Source organism: Petaurus breviceps, unplaced genomic scaffold (assembly GCF_028583685.1).
Source record: "Petaurus breviceps papuanus isolate PSGF00001 unplaced genomic scaffold, PetGlider_PUasm1.0 90734, whole genome shotgun sequence".
In the NCBI taxonomy this organism is placed as follows: Eukaryota; Metazoa; Chordata; class Mammalia; order Diprotodontia; family Petauridae; genus Petaurus; species Petaurus breviceps.
The window spans coordinates 10,096,891-10,117,190 of record NW_027187327.1 but is presented as its reverse complement, the minus strand read 5'-3'; the positions used below and the strand labels follow the sequence as shown (position 1 = coordinate 10,117,190).

At 37.5% G+C, this 20,300-nt stretch overlaps 1 protein-coding gene across 3 annotated transcripts in view; it reads right to left on the bottom strand.

Moving 5' to 3' along the window:
* FILIP1 (filamin A interacting protein 1) overlaps positions 1–20,300 on the bottom strand; it is a 265,398-nt gene that overhangs the window by 177,367 nt on the left and 67,731 nt on the right. The window contains exon 2 of one of the 3 annotated variants that reach the window (XM_069067003.1): positions 509–580. The exons of the other annotated variants lie outside the window; for them this stretch is intronic. The gene's annotated coding sequence lies outside the window, so the exon portion shown is untranslated. The remainder of the gene's footprint in view (positions 1–508; positions 581–20,300) is intronic. 3 annotated transcript variants of the gene reach the window in all.

The following is a 20,300-nucleotide window of genomic DNA, read 5'->3' as shown; positions in this document are numbered from 1 at the left end:
CATACCCTGAGGCTGAACTCATCATTGGCTCTTGAAAGGGGTGACCTGCATTTATATACATATTGCTATTACAGCTGGAAAGAACCATAGTGATGGTTTGGTCAGGGGCTGTTGATCTGGGACCCATGGACTTTTTGAAAAAATATTTTAATAATCACGTTTTAATGTTATTGGCTTCCTTTGCAATCTTACGTATTTTATTTTATGCACTTAGAAACATTACTCTGATAAAAGGTCTGTAGTCTTCACTAGAGTACCAAGGATCAACTAATAATAATGGCTAGCATTAATATAGTATTTTAAGATTTGCAAAACATTTTACATATGTTATCCTCACAACATCTCTGTGAGATATGTACTATTATTATCCACATTTTACATGTGAATAAACTGAGGATGGGAAAGACTAAGTGATTTGCCCGGTGTCATAGGGTTGGTATCTGAGGCAAGATTTGAACTCAGATCTTCCTTATTTCAAGTCCAACACTCTATCTACTGTGCTACATACCTGCTTCAATTGCAGGACAGAAGACTTAAGGAGGACATTATGGCTGTCTTCAAGTATTTGAAGATCTATAACCTGAAATAAGCATTAGATTTGTTCTATTACATCCCAGAGTGTGGATTTGTAGGAAATGAGCAGAAGTAGCAGAGAAGCAAATTTAAGCTTGGTGGCAGAAAAACATTCCTAGTAATTAGAGGTATCACAAGGTAGAATTGACTGCTTTGAGAGGCAGTGGAGTGTCCCTCACTAGAACTCAGTACTGATTGTCAGGTATAACTTCAAGGAGTCTCTTCTTCAGATAATGGGCTGGACAAGAGGGCCTCTGAGATACCTTCCAGCTCTAAGAGTCTATGATTCTGTGAACACTCAGAAATTATAGTGTGGTTTCCTAAAGGTCAAAGTACCTGCCTTTCTGGCTACAAATTTGCATCTTTTTTGTCAGCAGCACAACAGAAATGACTAATTCTCACTCAGTTTTGGAGTCAGTTCTTTTAAGGAGTGATGAAAGACTGGGGAAAGAATGAATTCCTGCTTAGGCTAGCCAGGGGCCTGTTCATTTTCCAGGGAGACTCAGCTTGACAGTTGATAAAGCAAACATTCAGCAACTATGAATTAAATAAATAGTGAGACTATCTTCCTTCAGGGCACAAGTTACTCTTCCATGAAAATGACTGAAAAATGATAGCAGACCAAGCATGAAACTAAGGTTCAAATTAGCAGAAAGGCAAAGAGTTATATTTAATCTTTTGAATTTTGAAACTCAAAAGTGTAAAAAATGCTCAAAATGGTAAGTGTATTTTGAAAAGTCCTTTTAGATATAATTGATATGTCACTGAAAACGTTAAGGCAGGCTTCTGGTTAAGATACTGGAGTGATCAGGAATATAACAGCCTAGCTCTCTTATCAACCTCAACAAATATGAAAAAAGAACACCAGCATGAGTCATGATCAAAAATCTAATGAGAAACTAATTCATGCATTTTCCTAGTCCTGGTTCATACAAATAAATAATTTTGTCGACTTTAGGCAAAGATCCCCCCCCATCCCCATCCCCCACCCCCAAAAAAAGCCCAACCCAAGAGTTCAGAATCTGTAAGACTTCTAGTTCACATATGGGGCAAACCAAAGATATCTGGAGCCTCTAGCTTTGTCACTTTGACTCTCAATTAAAGGACAACACAAAAAAGCTCAGATTGGGAGAATAGTGATCATAACTTGCCCTATTTCAAACTACAAAGTAGATTAAACTGGTTAGGGTACTGGAAGTTTATAGCTCACTGGCCTAAGCAGTCCTTGAGGTCCATAAAGAATACAACACTCGATACCTACAGGAAACAGTGTCAGGATCCCAGATATTTCAGACCGGAACCAAACTAAGCAACATCATTCCTTTCAGAAATATACAGGCCCTGGCCTTGAGACAAAGACCTAGTTAAGTAAATAAAATAGAAAAAATTAATGTATCAAGGGATTCTCGAGAAATAAACCCAAAAGAAAAGAATGTTTCTGCAACCTCTATAAGCAAAGTCTCAAACAAAAACATAGTTTTGCCATGAGGTCTACTAGAATTCCTAGAAGAAATGAAGTAAGAGTTTTAAAATTATATTACAAATTAAATGAGCTCTCTAAAGGAAAGTATTAGAAGGTGATTAAATAACTTAATGCAAGTGGTCCAAATCTTAAGAATCAGATGCTCTGAAAATTAGAATGGACAAAAGAGATATCAATGACTTTGGAAAATAATAAAAAATGTTAAGATCAAAAGACTGAAAAAATAGACAAGTATTCAGATATCTCTTTTTTTTTAAACTGACCTGGAAAATAGGTCAGGAAAATATAATATAAGAATCATTACACTACCTGAAAACCTCTATCAAAATAAGAACCCTGGATAAATGAAAACTTCTCAGATTGAATAGAACCTAAGGGGAAAATAAAAATAGAAGGAATCTACCAGTTATCTTATGAAGAAACCCCAAAATGAAAATTTCCAGTAGTGTCATAGACAAAATCCAGAGCTTCTGGGACAAAGGAAGAAAAATACTACAAATGGCCAGAAAGTTTAGTTACCTTGGAGACACAGTCAGAATCTCATAAGACCTAGCATCTATCACTATAACAAGATGAGCACTTGGAATATGCTATTCCAAAAGATAAAAGATGAAAGCTTACAGCCCAAAATAACTAATATGTCAAAACTTAATATACTATGGAAAAAAGAGGCTTTTTATGAACCAGAGGGCTTCTGCTTATTTCTAATGAAGATACAAAAGTTAAGTAGATACTTTGAAATGCAAACGCAGGAATCAAGAGAAACAGAAATACAAATACATTTGAGAAAAACTGAAAGATATAATGAAGTGTTGACATTCTAATAGACAAAAAAACACATATCCCTTCTGAACTCTAATGTCTTTGAGAATGATAGAAGGAATTAATAAAACAAGGGACCAAGGCATGATTTTTGGATGTTTTGATGATCTTTAAAGAAGAGAGAAAGGAGTTGGGGGGGGGGGATACACTAGGGAATAAAGGGAAAGTAATGGTATATAACTTTCCATTTACATAATTAAGATAGCTGATAGTCTTTAAACATGGAAGAAAGGGTGAAGGAAGTGAACCTCAATTTCATATCAACCAGACAAAGGTGAGTTGAACACACACACACACAGGGAGAGAGAGGAGAGAGAGGGGGAGAGAGGGAGAAAAACAGAGAGGGAGGGAGGGAGAAGGGAGAGAAAGGGAGAGACAGAGACAGAGAGAGGAAGAGACAGGGAGAGAAACAGAGAGGAAGGGAGGGAGGGAGGGAGAGAGAGAGAGAGGAAATAGTAAAAAATGAAGAGAGTAAAAGTAGATTCAAGGAGGGAACAGTTGTAAGCAAAACAAACTCCAATTTCAGAGAGTATATTGTGAAAAAGATAAGGAAGAAATAAAAAAAGGAAAGAAAGAAAAAGGAAGGAAGGAAGAAAAAGAAAGAAACCAGGGGTGAGAAAAAGGGAAGAAAAGAGAGGGAATGGCATGGAAGCAACTCACATCATTTAACCATCACTGCAAATGAACACATTCCTCTATCATAATTCTCTTCTTTTTTGTAAAGTGTTGGCACAGAAAGTAAAAATGGAGGAGGAGCTAAAAGGCTAGGATTGAGGGAATTACACAATTACCACTCATAACAGTGAATGTGAATTGCATGAATTCAAACCCAACCCCACTAAAGAAAGAGAATGGTAGAAGAATGGATTAGAAAGCAGAATCCAACAATACAAAGTTTATGAAACACACTGGCAACAAAAAATTCATGTGGTTAAAAAAAGGACTGTTATGCCTCACAGAAATTTAAAAAATAATAGTGATCATTATTATAGACAAAGCAAGAGTAAAAATAGACACAATTTTTAAAAAGGTACAAGGAAATTGCATTATAATTTAAGTCACCATAGAAGATGAATTTATGACATCACTGCTTAATATATTTGCATAAAATGGTATAATATTTAAGATATTTGCATAAAATGGTAAAATATTTTAAAGAAAAGTTAATTTAATATAGGAACAAATAGTAAAATTATAATAGAGGGGGACTTCAATGTACCCCTTTCAGACTAAGACATATCTGATAAACAAGAAAGAGATTAAGGACCTGAATGCAATTTTAGAAAAGTTAGGTATGATAGACTTTTGGTAATTACTAAATGGGAAATGAAATGAGTTTCTAAATTTCTCAGCTGGATATGATACTCTTACAAAAATGAAGTTTTGGGACAAAAAACATCACAAACAAATACAGTAAAGAAGAAATATTGAACATATTCTTTATTTACCACTATGCAATGAAAATTACATACAATAATTGGCTTTTTAAAAAAATAATTAAGTATTAGAAACTAAATAGCTTAATTGAACTAGTGGATCAAAAAGCAAATTATAGAAACAATAGATAATTTTATAAAAAAAGATGACAGTAATGAGAAAATCAATCAGTCTAAAAGCATTTATTAAGCACCAACTATGTTCCAGGCCAGATACTGTGTTAAATGCTAGAGATGCAAAAAATGGCAAAAAAAAAAATAGTCTCAAGGAGATAAAAAAACTAAGGGTAGGGACAGCATGAGAAAAACTTTGTACAAACAAGATATATGCAGAATAAACTGGAGATGAACAACAAAGGGAAGGCTCTGGCATTGAGGGGATCAGGAAAGACTTGTTATAGATGGTAGGATTTTAGTTGGGGCTTGAAAGAAGCTAGGGAAGCCAGAAGGCAAAAATGAGAAGAAAGTATATTCCAGCCTTGGGGATATTCAGTGAAAAAGTCTGGAGATATAATGTATTGTTTGAGGAATGGCCAGGAGGCCAGTATCACTGGCTCACAGAGTATGTGGATGGGAGTAAGGGGTAAGGAGAATGGAAATGTAAGAGGGGGGCAAATTGTGGAGGGCTTTGAATGCCAAACAGAGGATTTTATAATTGGTCCTAGAGACCACAAGAACCACTGGAGTTGATTAGATGGGAGAGGGTTGGTGACATGATCAGATAGCTATGTGCTTTAAGATTAGTTTGACAACTCAGAAGAAGATGGAAAGGAGTGAGGAGAGTGTTGAGGCAGGGAGACCAACCAAAAAAATATTGCAATTGTTCAAATGTGAGGTGATGAGGGCCTCAGTTTTCTCATCTGTAAAATGATGGTTTCTAAGTTCTCTTCTAGATCTAAAACTATGATTCTATGAAACCAAAGGAGACGGGATAATATCTTTCAAAACTGGGGATAGGGAAAGAATACGTGACCAAACAAAGGATAGAGAAAATCACAAGGATAAAAAAATGGCTAATTGTGATTAATTAAAATTCAAAAGTTCTTGAACTAACAAGTCAATACAGTTAAAATTAGAAGAGAAGCTATTAATTGAAGGAAAAAAAGTCTTTGTAGCAGGTTTCTCTGGTAAAGGTCTTATATCCAAGATATATAAGGAATTCATTCATATACATAAGAACAAGAGGCATTCCCCAAGAGATAAATGGTTAAAGAATATTAACAGGCAGTTTTCAAAGGAAGAAATTCAAGCTATTAATAAAAATATACTTCAAATCCTTAAAAATTAGAGAAATGAAAATTAAAATAATTCAAAGGTTCTACTTCACACTCATTAAAATGGCAAAAATGACAAAGGAAAGTGACAATTGTTGAAGGGGTTGTGGGAAGATACACATAATAATTAATATAGGTAGTTCTGCTATAATGTGTTTGGCAAGCACACATTTATTCCATTGAGCATAACTCAAATTTATTTCTTCACAACTTCTTCCATAAGAAGCAGTAAGAGAACTCAGAATACTGCACCACTTCATAACCATTCACAAGCTGCAACCCTTCCGATAAGACCCCCTCCCGATAAGACCCACTTCTGATAAGACCCACTCCCACAGGCAAACTTTAGGTTTATCAAAGCAAAGTGTGTTTATTGTATATATTCTTGTGTGATGGGAGCTATGAGCTGAGAAGGGCTGATCCAAATTACCCCCAAGTCCACTCACACCTTAACCACTTTCTGCCATGACCTCTGACTCTGAGGCTCTAAGTTGCTACTTACCCAACTTGCTCCTCAGCTTGGGGCATAGGTAAAACAGCAGCCCAAGGCCACAGAACAACCACTTATTATTGTAGCATTCATATATTTCTTTTTTTTTTTAAGCAATCAGGGTTAAGTAACTTGCTCAAGGTTACATGGCCAGTTATTTCTGGGTGTGGTGCTGAGTATCTGAGCCCAGATTTTGATCCAGGTCATCCTGACACGGGGGCCAGTGCTCTTACTCACCACCCCTTATTCATATATTTCTTAAGTATTTAACACGTATAAAACTGTAAAATTGTTTTTGTAAAGTTTCTATTTTTTTATATATCACTGATGAAGTTTTTGAGCATTGTGCTCCTAATCCTATTTTTTCCCATACACTCTGTAGTTAGGATTGCTTGATTTTGTATGGCATGGTGCCTTTGGGGAATGCAGGTAAAGTTATATCAGAACTGACTATACTTGTTTGGTGGCCCTGCAAATTGATCCAGACATTCTAGAAAGCAATTTGAAACTGTATCCAAAAAAGTCACATGTACAATCTCTAACCCATCAGTATCAATACTTGGCTTGTATCCCAAAGGGATCAAAGAAAAGGACTTCTACATAAAAAAATATTTATATTTTTCCTTTTTCTTATAGCAAACATATACAAAATCAGCGGTTGCCTATAAAATGGTGAAAGGCTAAACAAATTGTGGTATATGAATATGATAAATTAATTATGATATATCTCTCTGCATGTTACATATGTGTAGGGAAACATTCATCCCAATCAGTGGAGAGATATCTGAGACATATTTGAGTGAGATGAGACTTTGGAAAGTCAGAGGAAGAGACAGAGAAGTGTAGAAGGAAAAAGAAAGGCCAAGGCAAAGGGGGAACTGGGAACAGTTAGCAGGAGACCTTCCTGAAGCCACAGGCAGATGGGAGAACCCAGCTGCCTAACATATCCCTTGACTGAATACCTGGACCTAAAAATGCAAAGAACAAACTTCTTGGGCAAGATAGTTCTCTCCTTCCTTGAATAGAGGTTTCAATGATCTTAGAAAAGCATGGAGAGAATTGCATGAAATAATGAAGAGTGAAATGAGCAGAACCAAGAGAATATCAATTCACTCTTGAGATACAGAGTTCCCTGACTCTTATATATCATATCTTCTGACCTAATCTGTAAAATTTCTTGTGTTCCAACTTATTTACTTTCCCTATTTTACTGCTTACCCTGATCATTATGTTTATTTGATATCCACAATAGTCTTCTGGAAAATAAAGACGTGGAAGGTTGCTAAACTGACTGAGGGTAAACTCTAAGCAACTTGGGGAAAATGACTTGTGTCCGAAACCCCTAATGAGAATCATATCCCTAGACTGTTAATATTTTATTGTAATAGATAAAAATAATTCTAGCCCAATACTTGGAGAGAATGTTCCCTTTATCCACCCAATCTCCTCAAAATTCCTAGACCTCTGTGCTTCTCAATGAGGTATTAGCAAAACAAGCTGATTAAACATCAACTTATACCAAGATGTGAATAATTGACAGTCTGCCTCCTTTACTTTCCTAGGGGTGTTTGTTTTTTCATTCAAATAAATTTCTAATTGATAGAAATTCAAGGAGTATGAAAGATATTTTGGACATGAAACCCCAAATCCCATTAGTAATAGGTCTGTCCTAAAAAGGAAGAAAAAGAAATTATAGAATATTATAATTTATATTACAATTTATAAATTCTAATTATAAATTATAAATATTACTTTGGAGAGGGGTGGAGGAAGAAAAAGAAATTTCAATTCAAGGATTGGAGTCAGTCACTCAATCTGATATCTCTTCACCAATTTTCTTTCTCTGATACCAGCTTTCCCAGTTCAATCTTTATAAAAGAAGGCAAATAGTACTAGAGAGGGCAAAAAGCTAACTTCTGACCTAAGGCAAACCTGAAAGCCCTGGGGAAATGTCTGTTATTAAAAATTAGTAATATTAATAATATTACTAACAATAATATTTTGCCCTAAATCAAGTGCTACCTAGAACCCTATTATCAAGTGTCTTGATTCCCAAGACTTGAGGGTGGGTGAACCTAAATAACCAGGGGTTTTGCTAATATCTGGACCATAAATACCTCATCTTAGAAAATGTCCCTCTGTTTGCCTAGATCTTTTTGAATTATGATGGAAGTCTTCAAGAATTCCCTAAAAAATATGCCTCCTTTCTATTCCTTGACCTAAAGAAAGACTCCCTTTGATTATAATTGTTATTAAATTAATTATGTCACATTCATAATATAATAAATTTAATAATATAATTATAATATAGTAATTACATATTCGAATTAATGATAATAAATTGATAAAAATTAAAGAACTATTCATTGCAGCCACTTGTTTGAATTGTTTCCCAGTTAGGCCTAATGACCATGTCCTCTGATAGCTGTTGAGTTCATACATAAAGATTGTGTAAATAGCATCAGACAATGGAATGAGCATTGTCACAGGAGTCAGAGCACAGAAATTTAATTCCTGCTTGATGGTACCTATGTGATCTTGCAAAAGTCACTTAGCAATCCTGTCCTCAGTTTCCTCAATGTAAAATTCACAGGTTGGACTAGATGACCTCTGGGTCCCTTCCAGATCTAGAGCAATAATGATGAAATGTGAGACAAATCAACTATGAATTTTATTAGACCACAATACTAATAATATCTAATACATATACATATGTGTATAGAGTGTTTTATTATGAAATCATTAAAGCACTTTACATGTTGTCTCATATGATCCTCACAGCCACTCTGTGAGGTAGGTATTATTATTAATCCTATTTTTAGAGATTAGGAACTCAAGCCAACAGAAGTTAAGCGGACTTACTCAGTGTCATACAGCTAATAAGTGTTGGAAGGAGGATTTTAATTCAGGTCTCCCTGACTCCAGGTCCAGCTTCTATTTACTATATCACCTAACTGCCAAGGAGGCAAATTCTCTTCATTTGCTGCTTCTAAATTAAGGCAGCTGATTGGTCATAAACTCTCAATTGGAAGGGAAAATATGGAACATCAGTGGTATCCACAGTGAATAGGTTGAAGATACATCTGGGAGATGGTAAAGTAATGTCTTAAAGTTAGTTACAAATCAAGAAAGCTAAAAATAAGTATTATTTTTATCCTGGCTCTATTCCTTTAATTTTTTTTAATGTCTTAAAATTAGAATGCACATAAATATAAAAGTCTGTGTTTTTGTATATATATATATATATATATATATATATCCATAAGGGAAAAAAATGCTTTCCCAGTAGTAGAATAACATCTTTGCATTTGCTGATCCTTTTATTTTCCTCAGTTGCCATTCAGGCAGAGTAGGACACTGAAAGCCAGAGAGGATGGATACCATTCTTGCATGTGGGAGGCAGGAATATAGTGTAGAACCTGAAGTTCAGGGCCCCTGTCTGGTTGTAGTCCCACCTAGAATTTTTGCTCTTGCCTTCCTCCTACTGGTTCCTAAGCACAAGAGACCAAAAACACATCTCAGAACTATTAAGTTCCTATAAGGTTTCCTTGGCTGAACCCTGTGAAATGGGAAGGGAGGGTGCTTGTAGCATCAGCAGCATGAGTTTCGTATTCATTCAGGTGCCCTGGACACATTTCCTATATCTGTACCCCTGCAGTGCTCTTGTCTAGTAGATTTCCCTCTATTGTGCCCCCCACCCAATAAGTGTCCCCTAGATATATACAGCATTCCTACTGATGAAGTGAGTAATTGTGGGAGAGTATACTGAAGGTTTCGGGTGGGGTATGAGTAGTGTTCTATTTCAACTTTCCTTACTATTCTGTTTCAATAATGCATTTGTTTGGAACTAATTACATCCTCTAGTTGATTAACATAAGTAAAAATCATCTGCAGGTCTTAACGGATTTTAGAGCTGCAGAATACCTTGAATCTGGGGTATTTTAGGAGCACACATGTGAGAAGGGGTGTCCCAGGTATTACCCAGATGGGTATTTTCCAAACTTTTGTCCAGGGCAGATTTCTGGTCTGAGAACTGGCTCTTTTCACAATTTTGCCTTTAAGAGCACTAATGAGCCAGAAACTTCATTTTTGCAAAAGAGCTGAACCTTGAGATCATAATATTTGTAAAGGAAGTAAGAAGGAGAGAAAGGGAAAAAAAAGAGAGATGATTAAGTGGGGTGTTGAGCATTTTAGGACTTCCAATGAAGAGCTTTCCATGGAGAACTTGCATTAGTATATTCGTGTGGTAGTGGATGGAAACCTGGCTTCTGAGTTAAAAAAAGTGGCACCGTTGACACATCCTGGCAGTGTGGCCCTGGACAAGTTATCTACTTATTCCTTATTATTACTTCTCAGTGACACAGGCAACTGTCTAAGATTAAAAGTTTCAGTGAGGATATATGTTTATATTAGTAGTGGAAGCTCTTCATAGAAAGCTCCCTCCACCAACAAAATCACAGGCTTGTGGAGAAAAGTTCAGGAGACCAGCCCTTGACTCTTCTCCCTCCTTCACACCCCACCCCATCCATTCTGTTGCCAAATCCTGCTGTTTCTGCTTCTACAAGATCCCACAATTCACACAACTAGCATATTAGTGTAGACCCTAATCTCTTGCCTACTATTGAGAGAGCCCCCTAAATGGTCTTCCTTTATCTAGTTTCTCCTCTCTCTAATGTATCCTCTAGACAGCTGCCAAATTTATATTCCTAGTTTCATAACCCAAGGAAGTCACAGCCTCAGTTTTCTCATCTATAAAAAGGGGGTAGTATTACCTACCTCAGAGGGTTGTTGTGAGGATCAAATGAAATATAACTACAGTGCTTGTCAAATTTTAAAGCCCCATATAAATGTTGGATATTATTATTATCATTACTGTTATAATTTTCATTCCTAAAACATTGATCTGACCATTTTGTTCCCTTGACTAAGAAGATGCAGAGGCCTACTGCCTGTTGGATCGGCTACAAACCCCTTTCTTTGGCATTTAAAGTCCCTCTCAGCCTGACTCCATCTGTCTTTCTGGAATGATGTCACATCTCTCCCCCATGAATTCTACTTCTTTTTCCTATACATGATATTCCATCTCTTGCCTCCTGCCCTTTACACAGATGGTCCATTCCACCCTCACCTCTGCCTCTAGGAAATTTTAGTTCCTTTCAAGGTTCAGTTGAAGGACTACCTCTAAAACGAGGTCTTTCCTCAACTCCTTAGTCAGTAGTGAACTTCTCCCCCACCCCATTATTTTGTACATATTTTGTTTTGATTTCTCTGTATATATGTTGTTAACCAACCGTCCCCCAATAGAATCAGTTCCCTGAGGCCAGGGCCTGTTTAGTTTGTGCACCAAGAATGTAGGAGGTACTTAAATGCTTGTTGAGCTCTATTTGGGTGAATCCATTTGTGCAAGGCATCGCGGAGGATGTAAAAAATGACAAACAGTTCTTTGCTATTCAAGTTTAATAACAGAACACTGAGAAATGTCTTGACAAAACCAATTTCTGTCGCCCATATTCTTATATCTGTAGTAAAAAAAAACATTGTACTTAGAGTCAGGAGACCTAAGTTCAAACCCACCTCTAGCATTTAGTACTGTGTGACCACGGCCAATAATAAATGAAGTCTTACATGCTTAAGATCTCTTTAAACTTCCTCATCTGTAAAATGAGAGTGATACTTTCACCTGCCTCTCACAATGTTGTGGTGAGGACCAAGTGAGTTTGTAAAGTCTTTGGCCAACTTTTTGTCACTGTTGTTTGGTCACTTCTGACTTTTTATGTCCCCATTTGGGGTTTTTTTGGCAAAGATACTAAAGTGGTTTGTCATTGCCTTCTCAGTTTATTGACGAGGAATTGAGGTAAACAGCATTAAGTGATTTGCCCAGGGTCCCACTGCTAGTAAGTGTCTTGATTCCAGATTTGAACTTAGAAAGATGAGTCATCCTCACTGTAGGCCAGGCACTCTATCCACTACACCACCAAACTGCCCTTAATCAACTTTACATTGCTGTATAAACACCAGCCATTGGTCATAGTCATAAACTTTCATTCATTGCCCCCAATATTTTGCTTTAATATAGGCAGGAGAAGGATTTTGTGAGCATTTGGTTCTAGCCACCCTCAGGAACTTTCATTAATCTATGAAGTTCTTTTTACCATTTATTAAATAGTCACCAACAGTTTCACAATAAATAACTAAGTTAACATGATTGTAGATCTCCCAAGATTTTTTCTTTACTTTAACAATTTTTTGATGCTTAGAGGTAAGCAAATTAGTGACTAGTGAAACAAATATCTGGATGAGACAGAGACTGGGATAATTTTTTTTTTTAAAAACAATCATTGCTCAAGGTTACACGGCCAGTTATTTCTGGGTGTGGTGCTAAGTATCTGCACCCGGATTTGATCCCCAGGTCATCCCGACACTAGAGCCCATGCTCTTACTAGCTGAGCCACCTGGCCGCCCCTGGGATAATTTTTAAGTGATTAAAATGAGGTATTTATATTTAGAATTACTTTCTTTTCAGAGTTCAGGGTTGGAAATTTGGCACATTTGACTACCAGAAAATGGACCAGGAAGGTACTGAATGTCAATCTCATTGTTCCTGGTTATACCCAGAGTTATAGTTGTGTTTGGGGATGGGGGCCTTCTCTGTACTCCTAAAGAGGATAGATAAGGGGGCGGCTAGGTGGTGCAGTGAATAGAGAGCACCAGCCCCGGAGTCAGGAGGACCTGAGTTCAAATCTGGCCTCAGACACTTAACACAAAAAACAAGCCATGTGACCTTGGGCAAGTCACTTAATCCCAATTGCCCTGCCTTCCCTGCAAAAAAAAGATAGATAAGGATAGGAATTAATAAGAGGTAGAGGAATTAGGTTTAAGTAGCTTCTCTCCTCCAAGTCTATCCAATAGCAAGTAACAAAATTATACTGGCTGCTTTCTTAATTTAATCCTTTGATGCCCTGGGAGGGATAAGCCTTGGTGAACAGAATTGTGGCTATTTCAGCCGATGGTAACTGATATTCCTTTAATGTTTAAAGTTTGCAAAATATTTTATATACCTTATTTCATTTGATCCTCACAATAATTCTATGTTTGGGGGACGGGAGAGGGTGCTTACAAGCATTATCATCCCCTTTTTCAAATAAAGAAACTGAGATTCAGAGAAATTAAGTGACTTGCCTAAAATCATATACCAGTAGCTAGGAAGTATGGGAAGTAGAATTCAAACTCAAGTCTTACCTATCCCAAGTCCAATGATTTCATGAGAAATTTTTTTCTTTTCACAAGGAATTTTTTTAATCCATTGGAAAGGGGAAAACATTATGGCAGGAGAAGAATGTACAAATAAATACATACTTAAAACAAATAGACAAAGTAAAGAATGCAAACTGGATTTCCAACTAAAGTCAATGTTTTGCTTCTATTTTCTTGCCATTTACCAGAAATAAAGTCTAGTTCACAGTTAAGTGGTTGGCCTACTCATGATCTCCCCTGACATGCCATATGGAAGTAGACTTCTTGGAGAGAGATGTTCTGTTGCTGAAGCCTGCTTCAGTCAGTTATTTTTGGGTAAGTAGTCATTGATACAGCATCAAAAGGCTCTCAGTGCTTGACAGGAAAATAATTGCCTCAAGCACAATCCCCTAACATGAGGTCAAATCAGTACACAGACAAAGTGGTGACCTTGAGAATTTTCAAAGCAATCTGTTATGGAATAAAAAATGCCATGTGCTTTGGTCAGTATCCATTGTGATGGTCTAAGCATATTTCCTCATTGAGAGGAAATGTGCATGAAAGCCAGATGTGCTCGAAAGCCATCCTGACTCTTTCTCTAACCTGAGCTACTAAATAAAGATTTACTCCTTATTTTAACTTCCCAGAATCTGAAGCAGATTTCTGTCAACTGCTACTTCCCAGGGAGTTATAGTAAGGATTCATGGATTTGAATCTAGAAGAATTCTATTTACTTTTGGGTCAATGTAAGGGTTATGGGATTTAAAGATCTTCCATGCCCCGTTGGACTTGCTGACGTAGCAGGAAGGGGCGGAGCAAGAGGAAGCGGAAGCCTAGCTAGCGTTCCTGCTGTGGCTGGCGGTGGTGGTGACGGCGGCAGCAGCAGAGGCAGTGGCAGCGCGAAGCCCTTTTTGAGTTAGGACTGCTAAGGACTTTCTGCTAAGGACTCCTGCTGAGGACTGCCAGGGGCCGGAGCTGCTGGGAGCGCGCTTCCAGGACGCTGGGTGGTTGCTGTGCGTGGGGAGAGGAGGACCTTTGCCTGAGGTAGCCTGTTCTGTTTTAAAGGCTTGAAAATGTGGGTGCTTTCTACTTTATCTACCTGTGCCAATATCATAACTACTCTGATGGCTTTCACTTTCTGGTTTTGGGACTCAGTCTTTTGGTATCTTAATAAATTTTCTAGTTTATTTCCTCATATGGCAAACATGATGTATTTTGTAATGGATAATTATATCAGCATATTTGCAATCTCTATAGGCATTGTGAATATGGCATTGCTGATACAGTCAACTCAACATATATCAAGTCCATACTAAGTATTGTATTTCTCATTTAGGATATAAAATGACAGTAAAAGGCTTGGTCTAGAGCTGGTACCCCTTCCACAATGTTCCAACTCTTAACCTTTGCCTTTGCAAAAATGATCACCTTCCCTTACAAATATCTTCATACTATTCTATCTCCCTGATAGAATTCCTGGCTTCCTTCAAGGCATAGCTCAGGTACCAACCCCTACACAAAGTCTTTCTGAATTTTTCCAATTATTAACTTTCACCCTCTTGAAGTTATTCCTATCATCATCATCATCATCATCATTTTGTATATACTTTGCATAAAAGCTATATTTACATACTTGATTACGTCTTATTTCTTCCAATTAGAATGTAAAGTACTTGAAAGCAAGGACTATTTAATTTTTATCTTTATTTCTAGTGCCTAGAATAGTACCTACCACATAGTAGGGCGTTTAATAAGTGTATGCCAAATTGAATTGAGATGCAACAGTGAAAAATTATTTTTCAACACAAAAGCACCATATATAACTGCAATTTTGTCACATTACATTAGAAACATTCTTGTTTTATCACTGTTACATTCCATAACAAAAGAGTAATGATAGTTTGTAGACAACCAGGTTCACTGTCATGAACTCAAAAAAATTATTCTTCCAGTTGTATTGATGCCAATTGAGCCTTTTAGACAGGAAATATTAGTCAAAGAAGGTTAATGCTTCATCAGAGGCTAAGTATAAATAGTGAAGCCACAGATATCATAATATGATTTTGTCATTTACTGATCTATGGACTAAATCCAACATCTGGACTTACAGCCCTGGACCAAGACTATTAAAGGCAACTGACAGGGATTATTAGAGGAAGAAATTCGCAAGTTTAAGCTGGCTGAATACTGGAATCAGGATATTTCAACATAGGTCCTTCATCTTTGCTATTTCCCCCCTCTTTCTTTAGCTCTCTCACAATCACTTTCCTTCTCCTTTCTCCCCTATCCCCATTCCTCAACCCTTATGCCCTACCAGCCCTGTGACAGACAACAGCTAAAAGTACCTCTTCTGAGCTGCATTCCTACAAGGTTTCCAGGGCTGAAAAGCATCAGATAAATTGAACCCTTCTGACATATGGAAAAGGAAAACTTGCCTATTGTAGCTACTGGTCAATAACTAAGAGAAGAGAAGGGTTTAGGAGGGGAGTGGAGAAGATGTGCCAGCAAATCTGGAGGACAAGTTAACTTGATATGGTAGAAATGTGAACAACACTTGAAGATACAAAGGAGCATACCAGAAATTGTAGAAAACTTGGTGTGACATTCCCACAATATGCAGAACTAGCCATAACTTTAGTGGCATGCCAAATGGACTACATAAGAAGTTAATGGAGAGGGGGCAGTTAGGTGGTGCAGTGGATAGAGCAATGGCCCTGGAGTCAGGAGGACCTGAGTTCAAATGTGACCTCAGACACTTGGCACTTAACTAGCTGTGTGACCTTGGGCAAGTCACTTAAGTCCAATTGCCTTGCCTTCCCCCTCTAAAAAAAAGTTAATGGAGACATGGAACATTTTACCAGAAGTTGTAGAGGTCAGAATTGTGATTAAAAAGTTGAAAAATTATACCAACAATGAACTAACCCAGTAGGAAAATGAAGAAATTCTCACTAGTCCTGGAGTTAACCTGCATTTCCAGGTGTGAGGAAGTTGTGGCTCCTAGGCATATAGGTGTGACTTTACATAGCTACATGCCTTCCCTAAAGTTTTCCCTACCCTCTGTACCAAAAAATCATATTATAAGGGATGTGCTTAGTCCTCAGAATTCTCATTCCCCCAAATTCTGTTCAAAGGCTTAACGTCATAGAAATTTCTGCATTATGTTAGAAATAGATCATTTTTCCTTGCTAAAGCCTAACAGAAAAGACTAAAGGGGCTGAAATCTAATAACAGTAGCCAGATATAATCAGAATACCATGAAAATGATAGAATAATAGGAAAGAATTTGATAGAATAATAGGAAAGAATTAGGAAGTTTCCTTTAACATGTGAAGGTGATATTTCCAAGGCAAATAAAGTTTGCCTTTATAGAGTATACATATGGAATTCATTAGCCCCAAGGAGTTATACAAATGTGAAAGATTTGAGAGAGATTTAGATAAATGAATGAATGATGGGCTCATGATACATTATTAAAAGAGAGTTAGGAAAATTCAAGTCCATGGTCATAAGTATGGTCATAAGCTATACTTTTTGAGTGAAATATCAGGGAGAATGAGACCTTTCCTATAAGATGTCTTTGGCTGCCATTGTGTGAGTATGGCCCATTGTACTGGCCCAGTGTGATATTTCCTATTTTCCTTGCAAAAGTAATGTGTAAATGTATGATGCTCACATGGAGAGAGGTGAAGGGTCTCTTCCTCAAAGAGTAACCAAATTTGTTCACTCTTATTGGAAAAACAACTCAGATAGTTTGTCAAACATCAGTCATTAAAACAAAATGGTTGATTAGAAGAAAAGAAAATGTGATTTGTAATTTTCATTTCAAAGATTCATCAAAAAAGATTCCAGAAGAATTATATTTCAACTCTCAAATACTCCAGTGGATCAGGAATCTCCTAAAGTTAGAAGTCCCCCAAAGCTCCCTAAGAAGCAGATCATAAAGAACCCATGCCTCTTTTACCTATGCACAAATTCTGCATGCAGGAGCTACCTAACATGCAAAAGGCCTTTCTCATTTTCCCCTGATATAGCCAATCTTGGAGCACTCTGATTGCCCACTTGCCATCCCTCGTTTTCACCACATAACCAGTGCATCTTCAATTCTGATCATAAAATTCCTGGATGATGCTCCTGTCAATCCTGTTCTTCAGACTTCCTTACTGGTAATGTGGTGCAGCATGCTCATACCCACTGTGAGCCTTGCCATAACTCTCTGGGCCGGGGTGGGGAACCTGCAGCCTTGACGTCACTTGTAGCCCTCTAGGTCCTCTAGTGTGGCCCTTCGAATCCAAACTTCACAGAACAAATCCAATTTGGATTCAGTCAAAGGGCCACACCCGAGGGCCTAGAAGGCCACATTTGATCTTGAGACTGCAGGTTCCCCACCCCTGCTGGACAATACTCATTTTTAATTCTTTAGGGACAGTTTTATTCCATGTATTGATACCATATTGTTTTAATGTTGTTTTAATATAAACTATGTAGGTAGTTGGTAGCTAGGTGGCACAGTGGATAGAGCATTGTCCATGAAATCAGGAGGACCTGAGTTCTAATGTGGCCTCTGACACTTAGTAACTGTGTGACCCTGGGCAAGTCACTTAACCCTGTTTGCTTCAGTTCCCCCTCTATATAATGAGCTAGAGAAGGAAATGCAAATCGCTCTAGTAGCTTTGCCAAGAAAACCCTAAATGGGGTCACAGAGAGTCAGATACAACTGAAATAACTCAACAACATGTTAGTATTGAAAGGATAGATCTTTGTCTTAATGAGGCTTTGACCATAGTGTATGGGAAGCTAGGCAAGCAAAAGGTGGTAGTGATGAGGATGAAAATAACATTTATATAGTGCTAGAAGGTTTGCAAAGCACTTTACACATGTTATCTAATATAAGAGGTACACAGCCAAATGAGTAGTTTTGGCCATGGCCACTCATGAAACAAAGAAAAAAATTAGATGGAAAATTTTCAAATAACAGAATTCAAATTCAAATATAAGCATTATTTAAATACCTATTGTATGCAAGGTATTATGCAAAAATATAATCATTTTCTTCAGTTGCCCTCTGGGGAAGAACCTTCAAATAAACTGCATTTTAGTTAGGTTTTATTTCGACATGATTATAAGGTCCTGAGACAAAACAAATTTCTAAAAATCAGCTGAAGCAAAGCAAATCTCTTTATGTGCAACGGCCTTCCCTGTGATGATACACAGTTCTGAGCTTTGAACAATGAGTCAGGAACCCTGTCCTGCTCCCAATACAGCTACTTACTATATGACTGTGAGCAAGTCAATTCACTTTTAATCATCTCTAATGTGATCAGTTGGAGAAGCTAATCTCAAAGTTCTATGAGTCAAGTGTTTTCAATCCAATGCAGGATCCAAACAGTTTCTAGCCTCCGTTTTGAGGGCAGTGCATGGATTCAAGAATTTGCAAATACTTTTCAGTCCCACCCTAGTCAACCAGTGTTGAATCTAACAAAATCCTGTGGAGATCATTTGTTCAAGCACCTAAGAAGACAGATGACAGTAGATCTAGAAACACTCATTCTCAAAAAAACATGCCAACCAAATTTTTCCCTACACTGTGTTTGCTACTCAAATAAAAAGCAAATTTTATAAGTGACCAAGACCAGATTGCAAACATTCTTCCTGCTGCAGTGATGTGTATTTCTCATTGCCCTGTTTTCAGTTTTCCCCTTCTTCATCCCCAGATTTCATTTTTTGTGTACACCTACACACAGTGCATCATAAAATCATAGATTTTTAGGACTGGAAAGAACCTTAGAGGTTATCTAGTCCAATGGTCTACTGTAATTAAATGTCTTTTTCAACAAAACTGCTCCATTGAATGGTATGTGTTTGTATATATAGGTACATATATATGTATGTATGTACCTATATGCATACATATGCCCATATGTGTGTATATTCACATATGCGTATATACATATATATTTAACCTATTCCAGAAGGTATATCTTTAGCAGAGATCTGCCCTCTCCAATACACACACACACACACACACACACACACACACACACGAACTTGTTGTCAATCAAATTTGGTAGTTATATATTGGGTGAATTTATTCTGCCACAGTGATAGATATTTCTCTGCATCATATAGATCAGTCAGTCAGTAAGTGTGGCAGGGGCTATCCCCCCACATGTAACATAGGGAAGTCATGGTGAGGCTCAAAGGGAGGCAGAAGGTATCTCTAGCCTCTGCTCTTCCCATCCTTCTGCAAGGGATACTATTTCCTTCCAGGAGAGGAAGCAGGAAATAGGGGCCTGAAATTTAACCACTCTGCTCTCCTAAAAGAGGCAGTTCTGGGTTTGAATTATATCTATCTTCTCCCTTAAATATTATTAGCCTAGGGGATGTGGTTTTCATATTTCATACTCAATATAACTTCTGATACTGTTTCATTGATTGGGAAGAAGGAGGATCCCAGACTTAATATCCAATTGGGAGGATCCCAGACTTAATATCCAAGGCTTGACTACCCACCAAACACCAATTCCACAATGAACACTCATATAATGATTATCAAAGAAACCCATTTATGCAATTCCATAGAAAAACAGAAGTTGGAGGAAGTATATATAGAAGAATATAAACCAGACAATACAGCATGAAGGAGCTCTCCTATTGGAAATGAAATAACTGAGTCCAACCAAGAGAGAGAATACCAGATCTCATGCAAAGGGGGGCTCCCCAAAGTCTCTAGCTGGTGAACAAGTAGAAAGCTGGGGGTAGGGGCGTGATGGAGACTGCCAGTTCTTCTATGTTGCCTTCCTTCAAGTCCTTTTCTTCAACAACCTGAATTGAAGTTGGTATCTTCCACTCTCTCTCTCTCTCTCTCGAAACTTGAAGCCAAATGAGACTGAAGGGACTGCAGAAGCAGTGACTCTCAAGTTTGAAGAAGCAAACCTCTTCTTTCTCCCAGTCTCACCAATGCTGACTCCTTCATCATGCAGGAGCAGAGA